Source organism: Rhipicephalus sanguineus, chromosome 1, assembly GCF_013339695.2.
Source record: "Rhipicephalus sanguineus isolate Rsan-2018 chromosome 1, BIME_Rsan_1.4, whole genome shotgun sequence".
Taxonomy (NCBI): domain Eukaryota; kingdom Metazoa; phylum Arthropoda; class Arachnida; order Ixodida; family Ixodidae; genus Rhipicephalus; species Rhipicephalus sanguineus.
In genome coordinates, this window is record NC_051176.1 from 270,534,716 (window position 1) to 270,543,090 (window position 8,375).

Sequence of the window (8,375 nt, forward strand, 5' to 3'; positions counted from 1 at the left end):
TTACATGCTATGTGATGCCAGTGTTGAAAAGTATGTGCCACACCCACCGGCATGGTCACGAGTGGCACAGGCTAACACTCCTAGGGTTATATCTCGTACATAAACATAAGTATCCTTATACACGGACGTGGGAGTAACTGACCCCATCACAGAGTAACAAGCATTAAAGAAGTGGGTGTGAGTTGGACTCCCACCAGCACCAGTTCTTTTTTTTTTGTCCACTTTCCTTTCCCATTACTTTACTGTTTCAATATATCTTACTTAAATAAAATAATTTATCCTATGTTTTCCTTAGCTTCATAAGTCATGACTAACAAAAATTGGGCCCTTGTCTCTTCTTGTTGATTATTATTGGTTCTGCAAAATGAAAAATGTTTTACTGTTGCTTCAGCATTTGTCTGATTTGCTCTTGGCAAACAGTCACCGACAATCTCGTCACGACACTTCTCAGAATGACTGCTTTATTTATTAATCCTTTGTGCACGTGCATTTAAATGTCTCAAAGCAACAATTCATGAATCCAATACTTTCATTTCTCTCTATATATGCATACTTCCCCTAGCTCAGTCAAGTGCCTTTATAATGATAAAAGAAATAAACCAACTAGCTCAACTTTCTCACTCTAACCTTTCTAATGAAGTGCTCAGTACCTTCCAAATACTTTGCTATATAGGTCAATTTGGTGTAAAGGTCCTGTTGTAACTATCAATGTAACTGCATTCCGACATATTTCGTACTATGACAGTACCATGACAAGGACGTTGTTCCTGGGAACACTGGCGTAGACGGGGGGGGGGGGGGGGGGGGGGGGGGGGGGGGGTTCAAACCCCCCCAGAAATTCTTTAAATTTTGCATAAATGCACACATGAACATACAAGAAGCATGTTTGCACCCCCCCCCCTTCTTCCTGAAAAAAATTTCTGGCTACGTTACTGCCTGAGAACATTAAAAGTGATTATAGTGATAAAAGATTACTAACATCCGATGCATAGAGGCACTATGAGAGACACTACAGCAGAGGGCTCTGAATTAATTGTGATCGCCCTGCTCTTGCTAACCATACACCCAAAGCGCAGTACACAAAACATTATGCCCCCATTAGAATACAGCAGCCATAGCTAGGAATAAAACTGTAACCCCATGCTCCACAGCACAATGGCTAGTTTGATGGCAATATAACCTTACTTTTGCTCGTAACAGCCACAATTTGCAATCCTGTTAGGTTTTATGATGCAGCCTCAAAATCCGTGTATGCAATAAGATTTCAAATGCACGATTTATAGGCACGTGAGCACATAATTGAGCACATAATTCAATGTATGTAAACTTCATGGTGTGTGCAGTACCTCAAATGCCTTTTACAAATATAACATGGCATTCCCCCCCACTTAAGTATGCCCCTGCTATTTCACTATCATTCTTTTTTTTAGTGGGCACTTTTCTCAATGGAATCCAGGTGTTCCCACATTATATGTTTATTTAAAAATAAATTTTAAGTTGCAAAGGTTAGAGCAATGCCGTAAGCTTGAAAGCAATGAAAACTGTGAGAACGGCCTATGGAAATTTTAATGAGGCTCTCGCTACACTCAATAAGTATGTGCATACCTTGAGAAATCGCTACCATAAGAAATAATGAAAATACTAATGCTAAAGCTGTAAAGAGGGTAAGCATTGCAATAACTTCATAAGTAACCAGGAGTCAAGATATTTATTCCACGTTTATTAGTACTTATTGAACGGCTTCTCTTGAACGGAAGATTTCATACAGGACCGAAACATAATTTTAATAAAGACAGGCTTAAACATGACTAAGGCTGTTGCACGAGCAAGATATAAGTGATACTATATATATGCCCTAAATTCTTGCCTTTGTTCATATCTGAAACAAGAAACTGGTGATAAACAAAGTTCACTTGCATAAACATTCAATTTTTCTCTGTTTCATGGCCCAGATTACTGTCGAAGTGAGTCATTCATTCCAAAGGAATGCCACAAGCATTTTTAAAAACAATAAACAGGTGGTATGATTGGTTGATTTATGATTACAGTTATACATTTATTTTACGCCCCATAGTTGTACTAGTTATGAGGGACAATGTATTCAAATGCTCTGCGTTTGATCTGACAACTCAGAATTTAAAACCCCTTAAATCACAGTGTAGAGTTGCTTGTGCTTTCCACCCACATCAAAGCATGGACACTGGAGCCATGAAGCTCAATATGATAGTAGAAACCAGCCATCAAAGTTCATCCTGAACAAATGTACCCTTTTAAAATTTTTCACTGTTTAAGAATTGCAGACATGTACAATAATGGCATGCACAATGACAGAAATGCACAATATTTTACCAGTTTGCCTAAGGCCTGGCTCTTCTAGTCTATTGGGCAGTGAGGACTTGGGCTAGTCTGTACATACTTGCAAGGGGAACAGTGCGCAAAGACAATGAAGAGGGCCAAACAACAGCACTGACTGATGACTGAAGTGTTTAATAGGTAGGAGCAGCTGTATATACCTAGAAAAAAAAAACTGTGCATCACCGTGCATTAGGTATATATAGCTGTCCCTTCCCAATAAAGACATCAGTTGTCAGTCAGCACTGTTGTTTGTCCCCCTTCTTGAAATTTATCTTTGTACACTATTCCCGTTACATTATATGGCAAAATGACCAAATCCCAAAACAGTATGTATCCGAAATTAAACATGCATCGCACTGCCAAAAAAAAATAAAAAGCATGTCTCAATAGTAACACACAAATACATCAGAAAATAGCACACACTGCAGAAAAGAATAAACATCATGTTTCAATAGAAACAACAGTAACACACAAATACATCAGAAAATAGCATGCAATGTTCATACAACCAAGTGGAGCAAAGATAACCTGCATAAACAAATCCCACTCTACTGACAGGTTTTACCGAAAATGTTGTTTGAAATGCAACTGCACAGAATACTTTTTTTTTTCAGTGATATTTCTTGTTTACTGACACCTGCAGTGGCATTCAAAATAATCCCGGTCGGCTCGATTACATTTCCCTCCTCAGCAACGTCCCACTGTGACATCTCAAGAGCATATGAGAAAAAGGCAAGCATTCAATCTGACTCGTGTTACAGCTACAATATCCACTTGACGTATGTTGGTCGTCGGTAGATGCAAGAATGCTTGTGGACAACCGCACTATACAATAGCACACTCCTTTGTCGAGTCACTCACGATGATGACTGCGACTGCAAGACGAAGTGAGCGTAGTACAACGTACAGTATTGTTCCGACGCGGTGTCTCTACTCGCGACTGCATACAGGGTCACACAGGTGAAGTAAGGAGTAGCCTTTGAGTGGTATAAGTGCATATATCTGAAATCGCTCACATATTTTTAATTTATTCTCTTCCAATTTACTATTTCCTAGACAAAGAAAGTAAAGCAGCGCAGAGCCAGCAAGACAGACAAAACTGAAACTATTAGAACCCATCATAGTCGCGCTTATCGCGACACATCGTAATCAGCGTTACCTTTCCACAGGTGTGTTCAAGGTTACCGGCAGTAGTACGTGTACAGGGAAACTCGGGCACCGCACTCGTACTCACTCTGCAGCACATAATGCGGTCGCCGCTCCACAAAAATAAAAAGTATATTTGCGCTAAGCGTCAGCGCGCAGCTGCTGTGTTTACTTGAAGGCGGCGAACGCAAATCAGCTCGTGTAAAACAAACGTCAAAGCAACACCACCTTAAATAGTCATCATCCATGCAGTCAATATGAGTTTTATTTCCCCGTAACAAATGTACCACCGAAAAATTGTCATCATCTCTAATTACTCCCGGAGCGAAGTACACCATACGATGATTCTGGCGTGTCAAAACGCAAACCAACCGGGACAGATGGATCGCGTAACGGTAAACTGCCGCAGATTGCAAACCGTCGGGAAATCGCGGCTCCGGCAAGCGCTAGGTTAGGCCTAGAGACGCTGTGAGACACCGCAGCCTTCAGGAAACTATGCGGTTAACGTTAGATAAGAAACAACCACAGATGACGAAGCGAACGAGAAGACATGCACCACTCGAAGCGACCCGTGCGCAAGACACGACAAAAAGCGCTCGCACATACCCCATTGAACCCGCCACTCCTCCTTACCTCGGCAGCCGAGCAAGCCGACGAGCCGACCGCCGCACCGGAAATATTTTAACCGGAAGCCAGGAGGCTCGCCCACCAGCCCCACCAGCCCCACCTGGAAGGAAACCCGGCCGACGTAGCGTCGAATGAAACTAACGGCCTAAGAATCGATGCCGCTGCCAAACTCCGCTCACTTCTCTGTGTTCACAGCCTGTGTTTTCTTCGGGTTGATTGTTTCGTTGTCAGTGTTTCTGGCTTGTCTCTTTGGAAAGGATTTAAAAGGGACAATGCATTCAAAAAGCACAATGAGCAGCAAGCTTTAGTAAAATCTCTTCCACCAACACGCTGAAGTGTCATGAAAGCAGAAAATGACATGGGCTAAAAATTAAATCAATAATAATAATTAAAATAAATGCTTCGGTTATGCAGTCTAGGCGACTTTATCAGCCACCGCTCAGGCCGGCTTATTCCCTTTGCATAGGCGTAGCCAAAGGGGGGCAAATTTTTTTTTTTTTTTTCTGGGCGACCCAGCAGGCCCGCGAGGCGGTGGAGAGGCAAGACCTCGACGTCCCCACGTGGGAGGCCTAGGCCCAGCCAAACAAATTGCTGGTCTCAATAAAAGTTTATTCCTCCTCCTACGCATACAAACATGCGTATGACCATGTATAAAAGGTGTAGAGCCCTCCCCCTGCCCTCGATATAAAATCCTGCCCCTTTGATAACGTGGGCGGAGCGTCGCTCTGACTGCTGGCAGACATATCATTGGTCTTTCCGCAACGGCCTGCAGTAACTATAAAGAAGCCTTTCTGTCACTGACTATATAATCTGGAGGTATCACTACAAAGTCGCGACCTATAACTGCTTGTACGCGAAAACATCTGGCCAAAATTGAATCTGAATCGTTCAATAATTTATTAACAGATAATCAAAAATTAACAAGAAACATTTTCTCCTTTTTTATGCAAGGGGGTGAGAATGCTATTCCGAGCTCCGACAGGTACACAGGTGATATGTTTGATAGCCAATATGGGCGGTTTGCTTTAATAATAATATCTGGGGTTTAACGTCCCAAAACCACGATATGATTATGAGAGACGCCGTAGTGGAGGGCTCCGGAAATTTTGACCACCTGGGGTTCTTTAACGTGCACCTAAACCTAAGTACACGGGCCTCAGACATTTTCGCCTCCATCGAAAATGCAGCCGCCGCGGCCGGGATTCGATCCCGCGACCTTCGGGTCAGTAGTCGAGCGCCATAACCACTAGACCACCGTGGCGGGGCATGGGCGGTTTGCTTTGTCGCCTGTACTTTTTGTTTCCCTCTTCACTAAATTCCATTGCAAAAGACGTTTATTGATATGTCTGCCAGCATCACTGACATAGCCGTGGGGGCGATGGGGGTTTCAGCCCCTCCCTCCCCCCCCCCCCTCGAATTTTTTTGTTTTGCATGTGTATATATACACGCACACTTACAAACGCACGCACTAACATAAAGTATGCTTGAATCTCCCCTCCCCCTCAAAAAAAAATTCTGCCTACTGTATTGGCGAGCATATACAAAATTCAACTGCATGCGCCTCCTAAACACGTGCCTTGCGAGTAAAAAAAAGGAAAAAGCACTGCAGAGGAACGTACATGGCGACGGATAAGCCGATAGCGCTCAATAAAGATGGAGGCTATGAAAAAGATAGGTGTAGCAGGTGCACGGTTACATATATTTTCAGTAAAATGAATCCACGAGAGGGACATCCAGCATAGGCAGCCTTTCTTTCACTGCCGTGACATAGCCGGCAAGATTCGTCATAGTGTGTAACGTGAAGAGTTGTTTCGCAATCCTGAAGGGCGCTTCACACAGATATGCGGGACTTGAGTGTGTTATCATTCAAGCTGTGTCGTTTATTGCTAGTGCATAAAAAAAATATATATCCAAAAATCAAGGGGGGAGGGGACAGTCAACCCCCCTTCCGGAATGCTTGTTTTCGGCGATCGCAGTGATGCTCTACAATTTACAGCCATTGTGTACAGTGGCGTAGGCAGAAATCTTTTTCGGGGGGGGGGGGGGGGGGGGGGAACCTCCTTGATCCGACATTGGCTTTGGGCCGATTAGTGGGGTCGAGTGTCATGTTGTGCTCGGCCTCCCGTGGAAAAAAAAATTCGGGGGGGGGGGGGGGCACGAGCACGGTGTGCCCCCCCCCCCCGCAGCGCCACTGATTGCGTACAACTGGCGCACTCTTCTCGCTACTCTCAAATCAACGGCGTAACATGGCACTACAGACGCTCACCAAATAGCATGACTTCGTCATACTGGTCATAACGCCTCGTATGACGTACGCCTTCGTGACAGTCCCACTTCAGTTCGGGTGCTCCGGATTTTAGGTCCACGCGACTGCGCGTCGGCCTATCGGAGAGGCTACCTGTTTTCAAGATATACTCCGGCGGTCATTGCCGCGTCTCGCGTCAAATGTCCAACCGTGGCTCGGCTTTGTTCTCGGTTGGTGTACAGTTCTTCGTACTTGAGCCGTATCGTTCGTCGCTTCCGCCACCGAAGCTGATGTCATATGTGCTTTATCTATATGAACTGTATCGAAGACGAGGGACGGACCGCGCACTCTGACATCTTATCCGCAACTAAAAGTTTGTAAGCAGTCTTCTCATATATGATCGATGGTCGCATTTTTTTAAAAGTATCACATGGATCTCATACAGGTACGGCTGCTTTGGTGTGATGATTGATGATGACGACGCTTGCACGTTTAATTTTCTTACGCTCAATATTACAAACTTATTCGGTCCCAGCGACCGTTCTAACAACACAGTAACAGCTAGAGGATTAAGTTCATGATTCTCTCACGTGTCACGTTTGTCACGCGTCAAAATTGAAAAGTGGAAAGGGGCAGGGGAGGTTAGGATACGGACGTCCTCCGATCTGCGCATGATCGCATACAGCGAAAATCGGTCTGTTCAGGGGCATTCCCTGAAGAGGCGCGAATATCACTTCTGCGACAAATCGTGATGTTCAGGTAGCTAATTGAAATTATCACCACTTAGTGTTATAATAATTTACTTTAGTGCGCAAGCTGTGTTTGCGAAATTGAAGTCACGTCAGCGAAGCCATGTTGCCCAATCCTGAGACTATTATCACTTGCAAGATAAACATATACTTCCCCAATTCTGCTAAAACATCAACTGCGTGCTACTTACTGTAGAGGTGTGCTTGTGCCAAACTGATAGAAGGATGCTTGCGAGAAACGGTTGACCTGAACGCGGATATATTATGCAGCGAATCCAAAGTGGTGTCATGATAGCCTTACACGATTTATGGCCAAGCAGACATCAGACACGACTTGGCAACCATCCAGCTTCAATATTACAGTTTCAGCGCGTGCCCGAAAAGTAGATAATTAGGAAGTTAATTTGTGAATTTTAATTAAATGGTGTAGTTTAACAGCCGCGAAAACGTTGGGAAATGGAAGTGCTGCGTACCTATATTGTACCAGAAAGCGACGAAGGCGCTGCTGAAGTTTCTCTGCTCAACCGAGTTCGCTAAACGACTATGATGCTCCCGTGCTTGAGTGTGTGTGCGATTTTTTGTTTGTTTGTTTTTTTTTACTCTTTTTTCCTTCCTTGCCTTTCTATCCCCTCTTACCCCTTCCCAGGTGCAGGGTAGCAAACCGAAAAACTTCTGGTTAACCTCCCTGCCTTTCACTTAACCTTTCTCTCTCTTTTTAAAATGCTGAACGCCGCTCCAAGACCCCGGTGGGGTCAGTGGCTACGCAGTTATGATGATGAGCACAAAGTCGCAGGTTCGATCCAAGGTGGCGGCGTGTATAGCATTTCAATGAATACGAAATGCAACATTTGTGTGCTGTATGCGCTCTGATCTCCCAAACCGCCGCGCTGCTTTAGGGCGCTGAGTTCTATCAATAACTACAAAACCGCGCCTAAAGGCGTCTCCAAGTGGCGGCAACTCACCCCGTAGTTAATCGAATCTTCCGGAAATTATGAGTAATAATATTTAAAAAAAAAGAGCGCCAATAACAGGTGCGAGTTTGTTAATTCACCATTCTAAGGGAACCAGCCTTTATAAATGTTTCGTAGTAGAGTTGATGCTGACCACTCAAGGCTTGCGAGGCTATAGACCAAGACAGTCAAGTTCGTATTATTTACCGCGCTACGGATATGAGTGGGTCTTTAAGGATAAAGAGGTGGGGAAACTGGCACTGCAGATATAAGAAAGAAGCTACATAGTAAGTCACTTTGGAG

At 44.2% G+C, this 8,375-nt stretch overlaps 1 protein-coding gene and 1 long non-coding RNA gene across 7 annotated transcripts in view; both read right to left on the reverse strand.

The window, feature by feature from the left end:
• Positions 1-5,388, reverse strand: part of LOC125756859 (uncharacterized) — a 75,846-nt gene extending 70,458 nt beyond the window's left edge. Inside the window, exon 1 of the long non-coding RNA XR_007414813.1 lies at positions 5,270-5,388. This is a non-coding gene — a long non-coding RNA (uncharacterized LOC125756859). The remainder of the gene's footprint in view (positions 1-5,269) is intronic.
• LOC119378957 (oxysterol-binding protein-related protein 6) overlaps positions 1-8,375 on the reverse strand; it is a 125,248-nt gene that overhangs the window by 70,458 nt on the left and 46,415 nt on the right. Inside the window, exon 1 of one of the 6 annotated variants that reach the window (XM_037648065.2) lies at positions 4,135-4,193. The exons of the other annotated variants lie outside the window; for them this stretch is intronic. The gene's annotated coding sequence lies outside the window, so the exon portion shown is untranslated. Of the gene's footprint in view, positions 1-4,134; positions 4,194-8,375 lie in introns of those variants that run through there. 6 annotated transcript variants of the gene reach the window in all.